The 14,242-nt window shown below is 41.6% G+C and overlaps 1 protein-coding gene across 4 annotated transcripts in view; it reads left to right on the top strand.

Annotated features, from left to right (window-relative positions):
• The window catches only part of SEMA5A (semaphorin 5A), a 477,675-nt gene that overhangs the window by 135,301 nt on the left and 328,132 nt on the right, over window positions 1–14,242 (top strand). Inside the window, exon 1 of one of the 4 annotated variants that reach the window (XM_027125306.1) lies at window positions 9,661–10,083. The exons of the other annotated variants lie outside the window; for them this stretch is intronic. The gene's annotated coding sequence lies outside the window, so the exon portion shown is untranslated. Of the gene's footprint in view, window positions 1–9,660; window positions 10,084–14,242 lie in introns of those variants that run through there. 4 annotated transcript variants of the gene reach the window in all.

The following is a 14,242-nucleotide window of genomic DNA, read 5'->3' as shown; positions in this document are numbered from 1 at the left end:
GCCATGGCTCACGGGCCCAGCCGCTCCGCGGTATGTGGGATCTTCCCGGACCAGGGCACGAACCCGTGTCCCCTGCATCGGCAGGCAGACTCTCAACCACTGCGCCACCAGGGAAGCCCTCATTCTCCTTTGAAAGTTGCCTTCATAGAAGGCAAACATTCACCAGCAGCGCACTAGAAATCCTAAGTCTTCTCTTAGGTATTTAATGTCAGATATTTAATATTTCCCCTTCTCTCCAGCACATGAGTAACCCGGTCAAGTCAAAAATGCTTCCTGGGTCTCCTTTTCCCTTTCTATGTGTTCAAATACCATAATTCTCTTGGGTATTCTGGGTAGTGACAAATATTATAGTTCAGGTAAATTATAATGGTGTAACTTTTTACCAAGAGGTGCTGCATAAACAGAAAGGTTGAACCTCATACAGCCTCCTGCACTGCTCTGTGCGTGAATGCTGCTGTTATTACTTAAAAGAAGGGAAACTGGCAAGGGGGTGGGGGAGAGAAAGATGCACAGTGACAATATGTATCATGTGCATGGTGACATACATGTGAGCCAGTGACAAAGGTGGGCATCCCCATGAGTTTCAGTAGACTCTCTGGTCCACTTTTGGAAAATGTCCAGTGCACTGGTTCATGATTGTTCACTCTAGTGCCATGTGCACTAGAGAAATGTCCAGTGCACAAAATGTCCAGTGCACTGGTTCATGATTGTTCACTCTAGTGCCATGTGAGCACATGTACCAGCAAACAACACCAAGGAGAAATGCAGTGGTGCTGCCCTTGGGCAAACTCCCTTCCAGTATTTGAACTCCATCTGGAACCAATATGGTAGCCAGGGGCCCAGCAGAGCACGTCCTGAAGCCAGGGGTTTGGCTGCAGATGTACTAGTAGGGCTTTGAGGATGCACATCAAAGAGCGTCTGCTTAGTTGTAACTTTTCTCTGACACCACAGACAAACAAAAGTTGTTCTTAATTTGCCCTTCTGAAAACTTGATTTGTTTTTACTGGTTATATGTTGATTTAGTTGGGCTTTGCTGTATCTTGACATACATGGGTTCTTGAGGAAAGTGAAACGCTCCCCAGATTAATAAACAGAAGTCATGTGGTTGTCATTTATAAACATTTAAATCTGCTGTGCACTTGTGCATGGATGCAGACCCCAGGAAAGCTGAGGCCGCCTGTTTTTTGTTTGTTTTTGTTATTTTGGCCATGCTACGTGGCATGTGGGTTCCTAGTTCCCCAACCAGGGATCGAACCCGTTCCCCCCCACCTCCTGCAGTGGAAGTACAGAGTCCTAACCACTGGACCCCCAGGGAAGTCCTGAGGCCTCGAGCGCTATCCCCGCTGTCAAGACACTATTGGGTCCGTCCATGGGCTACGACTTCTTGGGCACCTACAGCATCACAAAGGTTGCCCAGCTGTACCCAGGAGACAAGGTAGCTAGGAAGTCAGCATCCAAAGTCCGTCATCACCTTGTCCCCTTTGATCCTCAGCTCAGAGGTGCAGGTTTCCCTCACTGAGCATGACCGTGATCATGATTTTGTACCACCCTTCCTCTGCCTCTGCCTTTACTTCCTAAATGAGGCACACAGTCTGGCCAAGACATGTTCTATTTGTGCTTTACTTTGTCCTAAATGGTTAAGATGCTCAGGTGGTTGGCCACCTGAGCCCCTCTCAGCACCAGGGTGTTTCAAGTAGAGTAAACCCCGTTACTCGTCCTCATTAACATCAGGAGTGTATTTAGGACAAGTTTGTTGCTTTCTGTGTATAAAGACAGATATCAGAGTTCCTGATCTTAAGAATCTTGCCATTTAGCATGCCCTCAGTATTTGTCATCTAGGGAGGGCAGTTGTCACATGCAGAGGATAAAGATCACTCCTGTTGGGTGGCAGGGATTTCGAGCAAATGGCAAGGCTTTGACTGGAATCACGGGAGGGCGTCTGATCATTGTGGACTGAAGTCCAGCGCTGTTCCTACCAAGGAAAAGAACTTGGAAAATGGAGCGTGTGCCCTAATTTTGCTCCATCTTTCATATAAAAGGTGCTATGGACTGAATGGTAGTGTCCCTCTGAAGTTCATGTTAAATTTCTAATCCCAATGTGATGATGTCAGGAGTGGGGCATTTGGGAGGTGATTCGATCCTGAGGGTGGAGCCCTCGTGAATGGGATTAGTGCCCTTATAGAAGAGGCATGAGACTGCTTCCCCCTCCCCCCTTTCTTTCCCCCACCCACCTCTCTTTCTGTGCAGTGTTGGGCACTGCAGGAAAACAGCCTTTGTGAACCAGGAAGAGGGTTCTTACCAGACACCAAAGCTGCTAACGTCTTGGTCTTGGACTTCCTAGCCTCCAAAGCTGTGAAAATAAATATTAGCTCTTAAAGCCACCTAGTCTAAAAAAAAAAAAAGCCACCCAGTCTCTGGTAATGAGTTATAGCAGCCCAAGCTGACTAAGACAGGAGGGCTTTAATAAATGGTAAAATGAAATTATCAGACAGAATGACTGATAGGCCAGGGTCATGTGGATCTGAGTATCTGTGGCAATAAAGATACAGCACAGAAGTGAAGGAAAAATGTCTCCAGAGACAGGAATGCAGTTATGGAATCAGGTGGAATGAACCTTCAGGATCATTCTTATTCCTCTTAACTTTGAAAACTGTAAGAAGTAATAGTCGGTTCCTACTTTGCAGGTTATAGGCAGTGCCAAGGAATAACTGGGTCAGATGGGTGTGGGTAGTTGAAAAGAAAAATGCACAGACTGAGATCCCATTCAGGGCTTAAATAAATGTAGATTTACGTGAGAAATTAAAAAAATGTTTTATCAAAGCAAATGATGTGCATTAAGTAGAAACAATAAATACATTCTGCCTATACAATCCAGTGGAATCAAATATTCAATTAGAAGTTGCAGCTTATAACATTGAAAAAAATGTTCTTTGAAAAACAATTGTTCATGAATTGTGTCCAACTGGTTTTTATATTCTAGGGGGACTTCTTTGGGGTAAAATGTAAAAGCAGCAGCATCTTAAAATAATATAGCAGAGAGTTGAAATGCTTGCTATCAATTGCCTCTCATTTGTTACATGGCAGAATAAAAAGAGAATCTGTATAGGATATAAAATATAATTAGGAAGCTGTCCAATGACTGTCGCAGCCTTCCGATTTTAGCAGCTGAGAAAAGTTTCAGTGGTAAGGAGCTTATAGTTTTCCATAGCTTACAGCTTGTGAGCTGTGGAGAATACGTGTCACACGCAGGGGATAAGGAGCTTTCCTGTTGGGACAGGAATTGTGAGCAAATGGCAAGGCTTTCATTGCAATCATGGAGGGGGTCTGATCATTACGACTGGTAATTGGTCATACCAAGTCCTTCTCTCATCACAGGGCACAGTGCTCCCTAAATTGCAGGGGGTTTTGTTTCTTGTTTTAGGCTGGAGCAGTTTGTCAACCTTGGCACTACTTTGGGTAGGATAGTTTCTTCTTATGGGGAGCTTTCCTGTTCATTATAGGAAATTTATCAGCATCCCCAACCTGTACTCACTAGATGCCAGTAGCATCCCCTGGTTGTGACAGCCCAAATTGTCTCCAGACATTCCCAGATGTTCCCAGGTGGAGGGACTAAAATCGCCCTTGGTTTTGAGTTATTGATCTGAACGCACTCTTCTAAATTAGAAGCAGGACAAATCTAAGTCTTGAAAACGTTGTGTGTATTCGTGTAGCCATACGTCGGTGAAGGCCAGGGCTTGGACTTGATACACTGCAATTTTCCTGTTGCCTTTGACAGTATTCCTGACCTTGGGCCAACAGCTTCCAGCCAGTACACGGGGGAGACAGTCCTGCCTGGGGAAGGAGGCGGGCAAGACCTGCAGCTAACAGTGTCTGCTCTCCCCCGCCTCGGGGCCCTGAGAGGCTCGCCTGCATCTAGTTGCTGGGTAGTGCGGGGCCTGCCTTTGATGAATAATGACTTGGGGTCTCACCCCGTAGTTACCAGTGATCAGAAATGGGTTAGAGTGGACCAACGCTGCCACTGGTTAACCCCTACCTTCCCTGACTTCCCCCATCTCCAAATCTCAACGCTTTTCTCCGTCATTTATGGATTTTAGAGTGGAAAGGGTGAAACAAATAAAATTCAACCCCCCAACTGAAGGTCGAAGAAATTAAGAGTAAGTTTTTCTAAGAGCTTGGAGAGTTAATCTATGATCTGATGACCCTCTACCATCATTTCATTTGCCTCCCTTATTTTAACTGACAACCCTCCAAAACAACACAATGATTAGAGTAAAATGTATACTTGGAGTGTCAAAGTGAGTTTTTTTGATGTTACCCCTGAGACCCATGGATTTTATTGAGCTGAGCGAGCACAGGTTAAAGCTGACTTTGAAAGGACACAAATTTCTTTTTAAATATTATTTTGTTGTTGCTCAGCTTTCTCAACTGTGTTCCCAAGAAGAATGTTTTCTAACAACGGAAGATTTCACAGTCTGTATCTTTGCGCTGAATCAGAGACCTGATGCAAACTCTAGCATTGCAGAACATGTTGTGAATTTGGGAAACTCTTTGAAATAGAGGGAGGCGGTAGAGCAGTGAGTGAATTATAACGATGCAGGCAGCAGTCGTTTTGATTTGATAGGTGTTCAGCGTGTCCTCTATTACATACATTTTCCATTTTATTTAAAGGAAAATTCCGCCCAATTTGCTTAGACCCACCATCTGGAAGTATTTTCTCTCTTTATAGCCTTTTGACACCTTGCCAACTGAAAGAAAAAAAGATAGAGGATGAAAAAATTATAAAAATACTGATTTTAAAGGAATGTGAAAAGAAATGCTAATTTTTCATCTTCTAACACATGCACTAAGTTAAATTAAGATCCTTTAAGTTTTCTTTGGTAAGTGTTTGTCCTCTGGAATGTGCAACAGAGTGTTTAGATTTCCGTCCTTCCTCTTGCTCTCCTTTAACAACTCCGAGGCCCAATACTTCTTACATGTGTCTGTGTTCAGTGATCATCTTTACTGTATTAGGTAGGAGAGCTCCATCTTACAACTGATGAACCCTAGTCAGTGAGCAGTCAAGGTCCTCTGGTTGGTACAGCTTCTTGTCTACTGGCCAGAGGCTTTTTTTTTCATTCTTTAATGAAATTTTACTTCAAGAAAACAGTTTTCTGAAAGCTGCATCTTAAAAGTAACTACTGATTGGAAGCACTTACTAGATAAGTCAAGAAGTGGTTGATTTAACATTTGAAAAATACAAGTCTATGTTTTATTTGGGTCAAATGCCCATCTGCTTACAGATCCATCATGACCCATGGGGACCAGATCTTCTCCAACTCAGCATCGAGTGCACTAAGCCTTGGATGGCAATGAATCACACAAAATTGAGACATATGTATGAAATGCTGTAACATTTATTGAATAGCCATCTATGAAATGGTGTAATATTTACAGCAGAGCTGCTATGTATCAGGCATGTTTCTAGAAGTTTTTTGAGTGTTACGTCAGTCGTGGTGAAAACCCTGCAAAGTAAAGGATTTTATTCCCATTTAATAGATAAAGCTGAGACACAGACATTTTTAACTTTCCCAACATAGAATCATGAAGGTAGATTCATTCCAGGATCTTCTAACTTAAAAACCCTTGTTCTGATTTTGGGAAATATTCTTCTCTTAGTTGTGAATGACACCTGTGGTTGATATTTTCTTCTCATCAGTAGATCTGGTAGGTTTTGCTAAGGGTTTTGGATGACTTTCTTGTATCATTGTGTGAAGGTTTCTAGTAAAGAATGTGGCCAATGTTTTCATATTATGATTAGTAGACAATAAAACCGTCATTCAAGCAAATGCCTTATAAACATTTGAAAATGGACATATTTCCATCTTAATATATACGCAGAATTCATGATACTTAGAGCACTGAATGTAAATTTATGTTATAAAATCTAATCAGAGGGACTTTTTAATTTTATGCTCATTTGGAGACAATATACTGTCTAGGCATCAGAAGAAAGAGCTGGAGAAAAACTCTCATCTTTGATGAAGTAATTTTTTCTCACTCATAGTGAATTGCTAGATCTTGAACACAACTGAGTAAGGTTTTCCATATCTTATGCTTCATTTATTGTAAATGAAATTAATTTTGTTTGATGGTATTCTTTAAAGTCTCAGATACTATTGCAATGAAATATGATGATTATAATAATGTCTATTTATGCATGTAATATGTGGTTTCCTAAAATAATAACATAATCAATTTTTATTTCACATTGACAAAAGAGTTGGGTATCCTTTTAGATAAACAGGAAATACAGTAGATGATAATTTTGAATCAGATTCTACTAGATAGAAAAAAAAAAGTTAGAGATGTTGTCTCCTAATTTCTTCAGATGAGTTTTACTTTATAGAGATTTTACATATCTATATTGGGACACACCTTGCTTGCATTCAGTGAAATTCATTTAAAGGGGATGTAATAAGCTTTGTAAATGCTAGACTGTTGGGGAAACACAGAGTACAGAAATGTTTCAGAAACAAATAAATTATTAATCCTATGTAATTTATTTTTATTAAGCAGATAGAGCTTTTATTGTCCATGTATAACAAAACATTGTGAAATAATATCTGCTATCATTTGTCTTTCCATTCCTGTAACCAAGTATATGCAACAGGGTGGAAATACATCATGACTTAATTTCTCCAGTTTGTGCAGCGATTTCAAGCATTCATTCTTACTCTCTCTTCTAACTTTCCCTCTTCTACCCAGCTTCTGTCACAGGCTCCAGCTCACCTTTTCATTCTTTCCAATTCATACTATTGTAAGTCTTGCGCTTCTTCCTTTAGGAGGTCGGACTGAATGTACCAGAAGGTATCCCAACATAGCAATGTACACCAGCCCATTGATGTGAGTCCTAGCTCCACCCTCCCCGATAGCACGGGCATGCCATGTAAGCCTTACATACTCCTCACCTAAACTTTCTAAATCTCATCTAAGTCTGCAGAAGCCGGTTGAGTTCCTTCTCACTCTTCTCAGCCCAACTCCCTTATTTCCAATTAGTCCCATCTCTAGCAAGTATATACTTTTACATTTGCTATCATAGGTGGTATATGTTTAAGTCATGCCCTTTCTCTTTCCCTGGAGTACTCTAATAGTGATTTAGGGAAAGATGTTTGCCCACTGTCCTGTCATTGGATAATGTTATATCCCATTCTCCTGGGGACGTGCCTGTCATTCCCAGAGTTTTCTTCACTCTGGCCCCAAGGAGCCCAACACATGGCCGCCTGACCTCATGGCCCCTAGCTGGGAATGCAGATTTTGTTTTACCACCTGCTAGCAATAATTCCACATACATTTCACATGGTGGGTTATATGGAATGGTAGACACTGTGGACGAAACACCAGAGATTGCTGATGGATGGATGGATGGATGAACTCTGTGTTTTGGTAATGAAGTCTCTTTATACAGGAAAATATTAACAATGGGGACTGTTCAGTGTTGAAAACAATAGTAAAGTGGTAGAGGAATCACAGTAAAAGTGGTTCATAGTTCCTTGCTTTATATGATGCTCTTAATATGAAAGTCTAAAGATTCTTAGTCAATCAGGATAGCCATTCCAAAGATAAGTCATTTACATATAGGATAATCTGGGAAGTGGTTGACTATATTTTTTTTTCATAGAAAGAATTCTCTAGCTTAATTGGAACAAGGAGCAGAAGAAGAGAAGGGTAAAGGAATCCATGACAAGATTGAATTTCCACCATCATTTACAAGGACAGGACACAGCCTTCTTGAAGGAGACTGTCTTTTAATTCCAGGGATGGATTTAGCTAAGACCCTGTGTCTCATTCTAAATACAGCTCTAGTACTGGCAGTCACAATATCATTTGACCTTACTGAGCCTCAGTTTATCCTCCTGTAAATTATAATTTGTGGTATTTTCTAATCATAACTGTATATTCAATGTAAGTCTTTCTACTTGGTGGGCACAAGTTTAACTTTCTTTCTTTCTTCTTCCATCCCTTCCTTGTGGGTAGTTCACAGCACAGTTTAATTCTTTGAGTTGGGGATGAGCCATCCTTCTGGCAGTGGGTGAAACATGGTAATGATGTGACTTGACTATCAGTCTATGGGTGACTTAAGAGAATTGCCCAGCTTATTGTAGTTGAGAACAGTGTATGTGAGACAGGTGGCTTTTATCAGGCTGCAGCTGGGGTCACACTTTTGCTTTCACTTGATGTTGCTTGGATATGGGCTGGATATGTATGGCCCCTGAAGTGGCTGAATTCAGAGGATACCCGTGGTATAGACAAGGCACAGAGGACAAATGGATGACAAAGAGTCTTCTCTTACTTGATTGCTTTAACCCAGTGGCCAGGCTAAGTGTCCAATTAAGAAGATTTATCAAAGTCTGGAGCCCCACAAGATAATCGGCAGCATAGCAGAGAACATGCCAGAGACATGCCATTTTATTTCTTCCCGTCCATCGTGCAGCCATCTGACGCTGTTTCTTTTGGCTGGGCTGGAACAGCTAGCTTTAGTATGCATGATGTTGGAGAATAATTTTTGGAGTGGTGCTGTAAGCTATTTTATTTATGGTTACACAGTGTACACAGTTTTTCAAATTATCACAGGATGAGATGCAAAATGCCTTTTATGAAAAAAACGTCCAGATGGAAATTGTCATTTGCTGTAACTCAAGAATAAATAAAGTGAGTAGGTACAGAATGCTTTGCTGTGGAAGTGTAAGCAGCTTGTATGCCTTTTTTTCCTTACTTGCAGATTGTTTTATTTACTTATTTATAATCTATGAAAAGAATAGCCTGGATGCTTTGCAAGATTAAAGACCAATGAAATGGAAATCCCAATCCTGGGGAGATTGACAGCTGACTGCCCAGGGAAACCAAACATTAAAACAGCCCCAGGAAAATGGAACAAAATGCTTTGAGAAGGTGAATAAAGAAAGGTCCTACCTTTTGGAGCCCATGTAATGCCAGAGAAAATTTATTAGTTACACATAGGATAATTTTAATAAGATCTTAGGCTCTCACTGGAGTTCTTTATTATTATTGTTATCATTTTTCACTTGCTAATAAATAGACTGACACAACCGTACGATTTCTTTTGCCCTATTATAGGTGTAGGTACATGCTTATCTCTTATTTATACACTTTCCTTTATTTAATGAGAACAAATGAAAGATGCCAGAAAATAAAACCTCTAGCACTAACTTTTTTTTAAATAAATTTATTTATTTTTTGTTTATTTATTTTTGGCTGTGTTGGGTCTTCACTGCTGTGCATGGGCTTCCTCTAGTTGCGGCGAGCGGGGGCTACTCTTCCTTGCGGTGCTCAGGGGCTACTCTTCCTTGCGGTGCACGGGCTTCTCATGGCGGTGGCTTCTCTTGTTGCAGAGCATGGGCTCTAGGCACGCAGACTCAGTAGTTGTGGTGCACAGGCTTAGTTGCTCTGTAGCATGTGGGATCTTCCCGGACCAGGGCCTGAACCCGTGTCCCCTGCATTGGCAGGTGGACGCCCAACCACTGTGCCACCAGGGAAGCCCTCTAGCACTAACTTTTAATTAAGTTTCTAGGAAAGAAAAATTCTCATGATAAAATAAAAGCTAAAAGAGTTTTTTCCTATCAAATTAGTATTTTTACAGGAAGATACATAACATTTTTTATTAAGCTTGCATCATGCCTGGATCTAGGGGAAAAAACCCTAAGCAAAGGATATAGGATCACACTTAATCTCAGTATGAGACCACAGAGCAGTAGGTGGTCTTACTCATTTGTTAAAACCACAATTTTTCCAGAAATCTTTTTCTCTGCCTGGAGACTTTGGTTTGAGCAGCTGCAATGAATGAGGGACGGAAACCGTCCTGGTAACAGCACAGACACCCCATCTCGTGCCTCTGTCTGAGGCACTTTCACTCCGTGGCCAGGTGTGTTCAATCATTTCGCAACAACTCCTCAGGGAGGGAGGAATACTTATCCGCAGGGAGGAACTTAGTCATGGAAAGGTTTAAGATGTAAAGGTCTCAAGGTCAACCCGTAGATCAATTACGGAGCAGCTACCTAGGAGCGGCTGTGTCTCCTCCACACGCAGGTAAATGGCTCTTCCAAGGTGTGGGCTGGGAGGGAGAGCCTGGGGCTGTGGGTACATTGGACACCGATGGACAGACAGACAGAGGACCCGGGTTTTAGTTCTTGCCCAGCCATCAACTCAGATCCCCGAAGTTTTTGTTCTAGTTTCTCCCTGGCCAACTGTGCCGGTGACTTGGTTGCCCAGATTTGCCTGAAAAGGGCTTTGGACTCCATAGCTGAGAGATACAGCCCCGGATCCTAGATTTCACACTAGGATATTTGACCCTGAAGGTTTAGAGAGGCATGTCTGAGTGAGTGGTTATCTTTTGGTTTTCCTGTGGAATTGTTTCCATGTGTCTTTAGCCACATCTCTAAACTTTCAGATAATAAACTGCACTTTTATGTTTTTGTCGATTAGCCAGGGTGCCAAGGAATAATCGAAGCGTGGCTGGTTGGTACCAGAACTCCTGTGTCCTTGTTTCCGCTCTGTTATCAGCTAGCTCCGTGGTTCTCTGGCAAACGACTTTCCCTCTTGCGGCCTCAGTGTCCGCGTCTGCAAAAAGAAAAGGTCGAAGTAAAATCGGTGGTTTCTAAACTGTGTTTAAAATGGCCCCAGATTTACCCCAAAGTGCTCTGGGCGGAGGGCTCAAGGCTTTTGAACATAGGGTTCTGTTGTTAGGAAAAAAGACTGCAAATCAGCAGACCGAAGGTTCCTGGAGCTCGGTATGAGTCTGTGACATTTATTTAAAAAGTGTAACTTACAAATTTACAAAAAGTATTACATATTACAAAAGGTATAACATAAAAGTAGCTTTGGAACTGTTTTCAGTTTAGAGTGGCTGCAGACTGGAGTGGTTTAGAGACCCTGGAGAGACTGCTTCCTGGGTTCGAATCTCAGCTCTGCCGTTTACTATGACCATAGGCAAGTTTCTTAATGTCCCCGTGCCTCAGTTTCCTCATCTGTGAAAAGAGGACTGTAGCTTCTGGCGATAATGGTTGGTCAGTGTAGGTTCACTCTGGTGGAGGATGTTGATTGTGGGGAGGCTCTGCATGTGTGAGGTCAAGGGGCACGTGGGAAATCTCTACCTTTCCCTCAATTTTATGACGAAATGAAAGCAGCTTTAAAAATATAAACTGATATATTAATTATCCATAATTAATATATGTAAAATTAATATAAAGTCTATTAGTTTAAAAAGAGGATAATAATGATAGTAGTTGTTTCATTGGGTTGTTATAGGAGCAAGATGGTTAATAACTGTAAAATATTAAGAACAGCACCTGGCACCTGGAAGCACTGTGTAAGAGTTAAATAAATGAATGCTCATCCACTGGAAAACTTGCTTTGTAACATGGAGAGAATTTCTGCAATTTGTGAACAGTTTCAGTATTTTCTGCATGTCCAATGTGTTTCCACCTTGGCTTCATAAAGTGGTAGATTAAGGATTTGTGTAGAGCAGAAGTTGCAGGCCAAGAAAACAACTTGGGCAAGTTTTGGAAATATTGACGTTCTAGAAGTGGAAAAGTCTAGTGTGGGTAAGAAGTGTGTGCTGGGAAACTTTAGTGGGCTTATGTCTAAGAAGGGCTTAGCTTGTGCTGGAGCACAATGCAGGGTTGCAGGATTCCTTGCTATAGGAATTGTACCTTCCAGCTAATGGTAGTGGTGATCGTGATGGTGGTGGTACTGATGATGGAAATGGTGGTGGTGGTGATGGTGATGGTGGTGATGGTGATGGTGGTGATGGTGGTGGTACTGATGATGGAAATGGTGGTGGTGGTGATCGTGATGGTGGTGATGGTGGTGGTACTGATGATGGAAACAGTGGTGGTGGTGATCATCATGGTGGTGGTATTGATGGTGGAAGTGATGTTAATGGTGGGATGGTGGTTTTGATGGTGTTAATGGTGGGATGGTGGTTTTGATGTTGATAATGGTGGTGATGATGGCGGGGTGGTGGTGATGGTACTGGGACAGGACAGGAGACTCTCCTCTTTATCTTAAGTAACTATTGTGCTGTCCCCACCCAGAGCTTCCAGGCCAATTGATAAGAAAAGGCTCAGTTGACTCTTGGGACTGAAGGCAGAAAGCCCTTAGCTGCAAGGGGAGAAGAGAGGTGGGGATAGGCAGCTAGCTTTCTTTCTTCTTATACTTCATGGCTGACCCCTGTGAAGGTCATATAGCCTCTTCCGCGGGTGCGTACTTGGCTTCTAATTCTGTTACCCATCTGCAAAGCGAGACAAAAGCAGCCAGGTAGCTGAGAGAGATCAAAGGACGCTTCTTTAGGACATTCAGGGTTCCTGTTCAGGTTTTTGAAATGGATTAGGTGAAGGCCTTGCTTACAAATTTTGACAGTGTTCATTTCATTTACCAAACTGTGCTGTCTTTGTTACTGTGGTAACAAGCACATTTATCTGGTTTCCGTTATCTAACTATTTTGTGAAACCCATGGTTCATTGTGGTGAAATTGTGTGTTGTACAGATTAGGATACGGTTTGGATTAATATGTGTAGCACATTCTGTTTACAGGATAATATTGGCACAGTAAGTAGACAAGAAAATGGAAGTACGAAGAAAAGATTGGTATGCTCCCTTTTTACGTGTAGTCCTCCTGTTATGTCACAACTCGGAAACTTCTTTGAGATACTAACTTTGTATGTAGCAGTGATCTCAGTGGGAGGGAGGGTGATGCCAGGCCCCACCCACGCGCCCAAACCAGGGATATTTGTCAATGTCTAGAGACATTTTGATTGTCAAGACTATTGTCTTGAGCTACTGGCATCTCCTAGGTAGAGGGGAGCAATACTGCTAAACAGTCTCCAGTGCTCAGACAGCTCCCCCCAGCAACATCCCTGCCCCAGCAAATGCCAATAATGCTGCAGTTAAGAAACTCTGGTATGTAGTGTTTATTCTATGAGAAATTTGATAGAATAAATTTCTCATTCTAGAATCTCTTGTTTTCCATTTTCCAAATTTCATGACAGTGAACATCTAATCTTTACTTGAAGACCTCTTTGAAATCTGTGTAGCACAGGAAACCTTCTTGCACTGGACTAATTTCTTTTTATATCTTCTCTGTCTGTTCTCCAGATACAAACATTTCCAGTTTAAATGTTAAGGCTACAGCTATCTTACGCATTTCCACTTGGTATTTTTATCAATTCTTAGTAATCAACTTATGTATGTGTTTATTCTTCCCAAATTTGGTTAAGTTTGGTACTTGAAGCATTTGTACAAATCAAAATACTATTTTTTGATATCCATAATTCCTTTCATTGAAGAGAAAAAGCAGTGTTTCTTTTACTGTCAAAGCAGAAATACATTCAAATCTCACTGGATTTGAATATTGACATGAGGATAGTTTGTTTCATGTCTGAGGAAATATTTTTAGCTTTCTACTTTTCTAGGCTTTAATTATTGTATTTATTTTTAATAAATCTAGGGTAGAGTCTTTATGAGACTATTCCCTCTAGCCAAACTTTGAAAAGCCTATGTTATGCTCTCTTTTTCTTATGATATTATAAATAGATATCCATGACTTTGCCAAACTTAATGATGAGTAAGCAGTTGCCTTTAGGAAAATGTATCTATTTGGACGGTTCCCGCTCTTGGGTGTGTGAAGCCCTCTGAGACAGAGCTGATTTGGTGGTGTCATTTTCACTGTGTTCTGTTTATCTAATTTCTAACAAATTCTTTCTCCCATGTCCATTTCTCTGACTAGTTAAGCCAGGGGACATGAATTAGCGTCATCATGGGGAATTAGAAAACCAAAGTTCCTTTTTTCCTGGTAGGTAAAGGGAGAGCCCAGACGTTCATCATTCTTGGTCATTTCTGCTGGCCTGTGGGTCCCTTTCTCCTGCTGGCCTGTCATGTGAGTGTGTAAGATGCAGGCTGTGTGTACTTAGGGCAGCTGTTCTGGTGTCCCCTCTTACAGACATTGTCTATCCACACACGTCCTCCAGGTAGTCCATTCAGCAGTAAGGAGTAATGGGTGATATGGAAGAGAATCTAGAAGATTCAAAGTCCCCCTTTTAAAAGACCATGCAAACGAATTCATGATTGACCTCAGCTGGGCACCAGGCACCCTGGCAACCTTTTGCAGGTTATTATATTAGCTCATTTAGTCCTTGCAAATCATCCAGCGAGGTGGGCGTGGTATCCTTATTTCACCTCACAGAGCTGA

This window comes from Aethalodelphis obliquidens, unplaced genomic scaffold, assembly GCF_003676395.1.
Source record: "Aethalodelphis obliquidens isolate GAN/ISIS:26980383/991018 unplaced genomic scaffold, ASM367639v1 scaffold29, whole genome shotgun sequence".
Taxonomy (NCBI): domain Eukaryota; kingdom Metazoa; phylum Chordata; class Mammalia; order Artiodactyla; family Delphinidae; genus Aethalodelphis; species Aethalodelphis obliquidens.
This window is presented reverse-complemented; position numbering and strand designations above follow the sequence as displayed.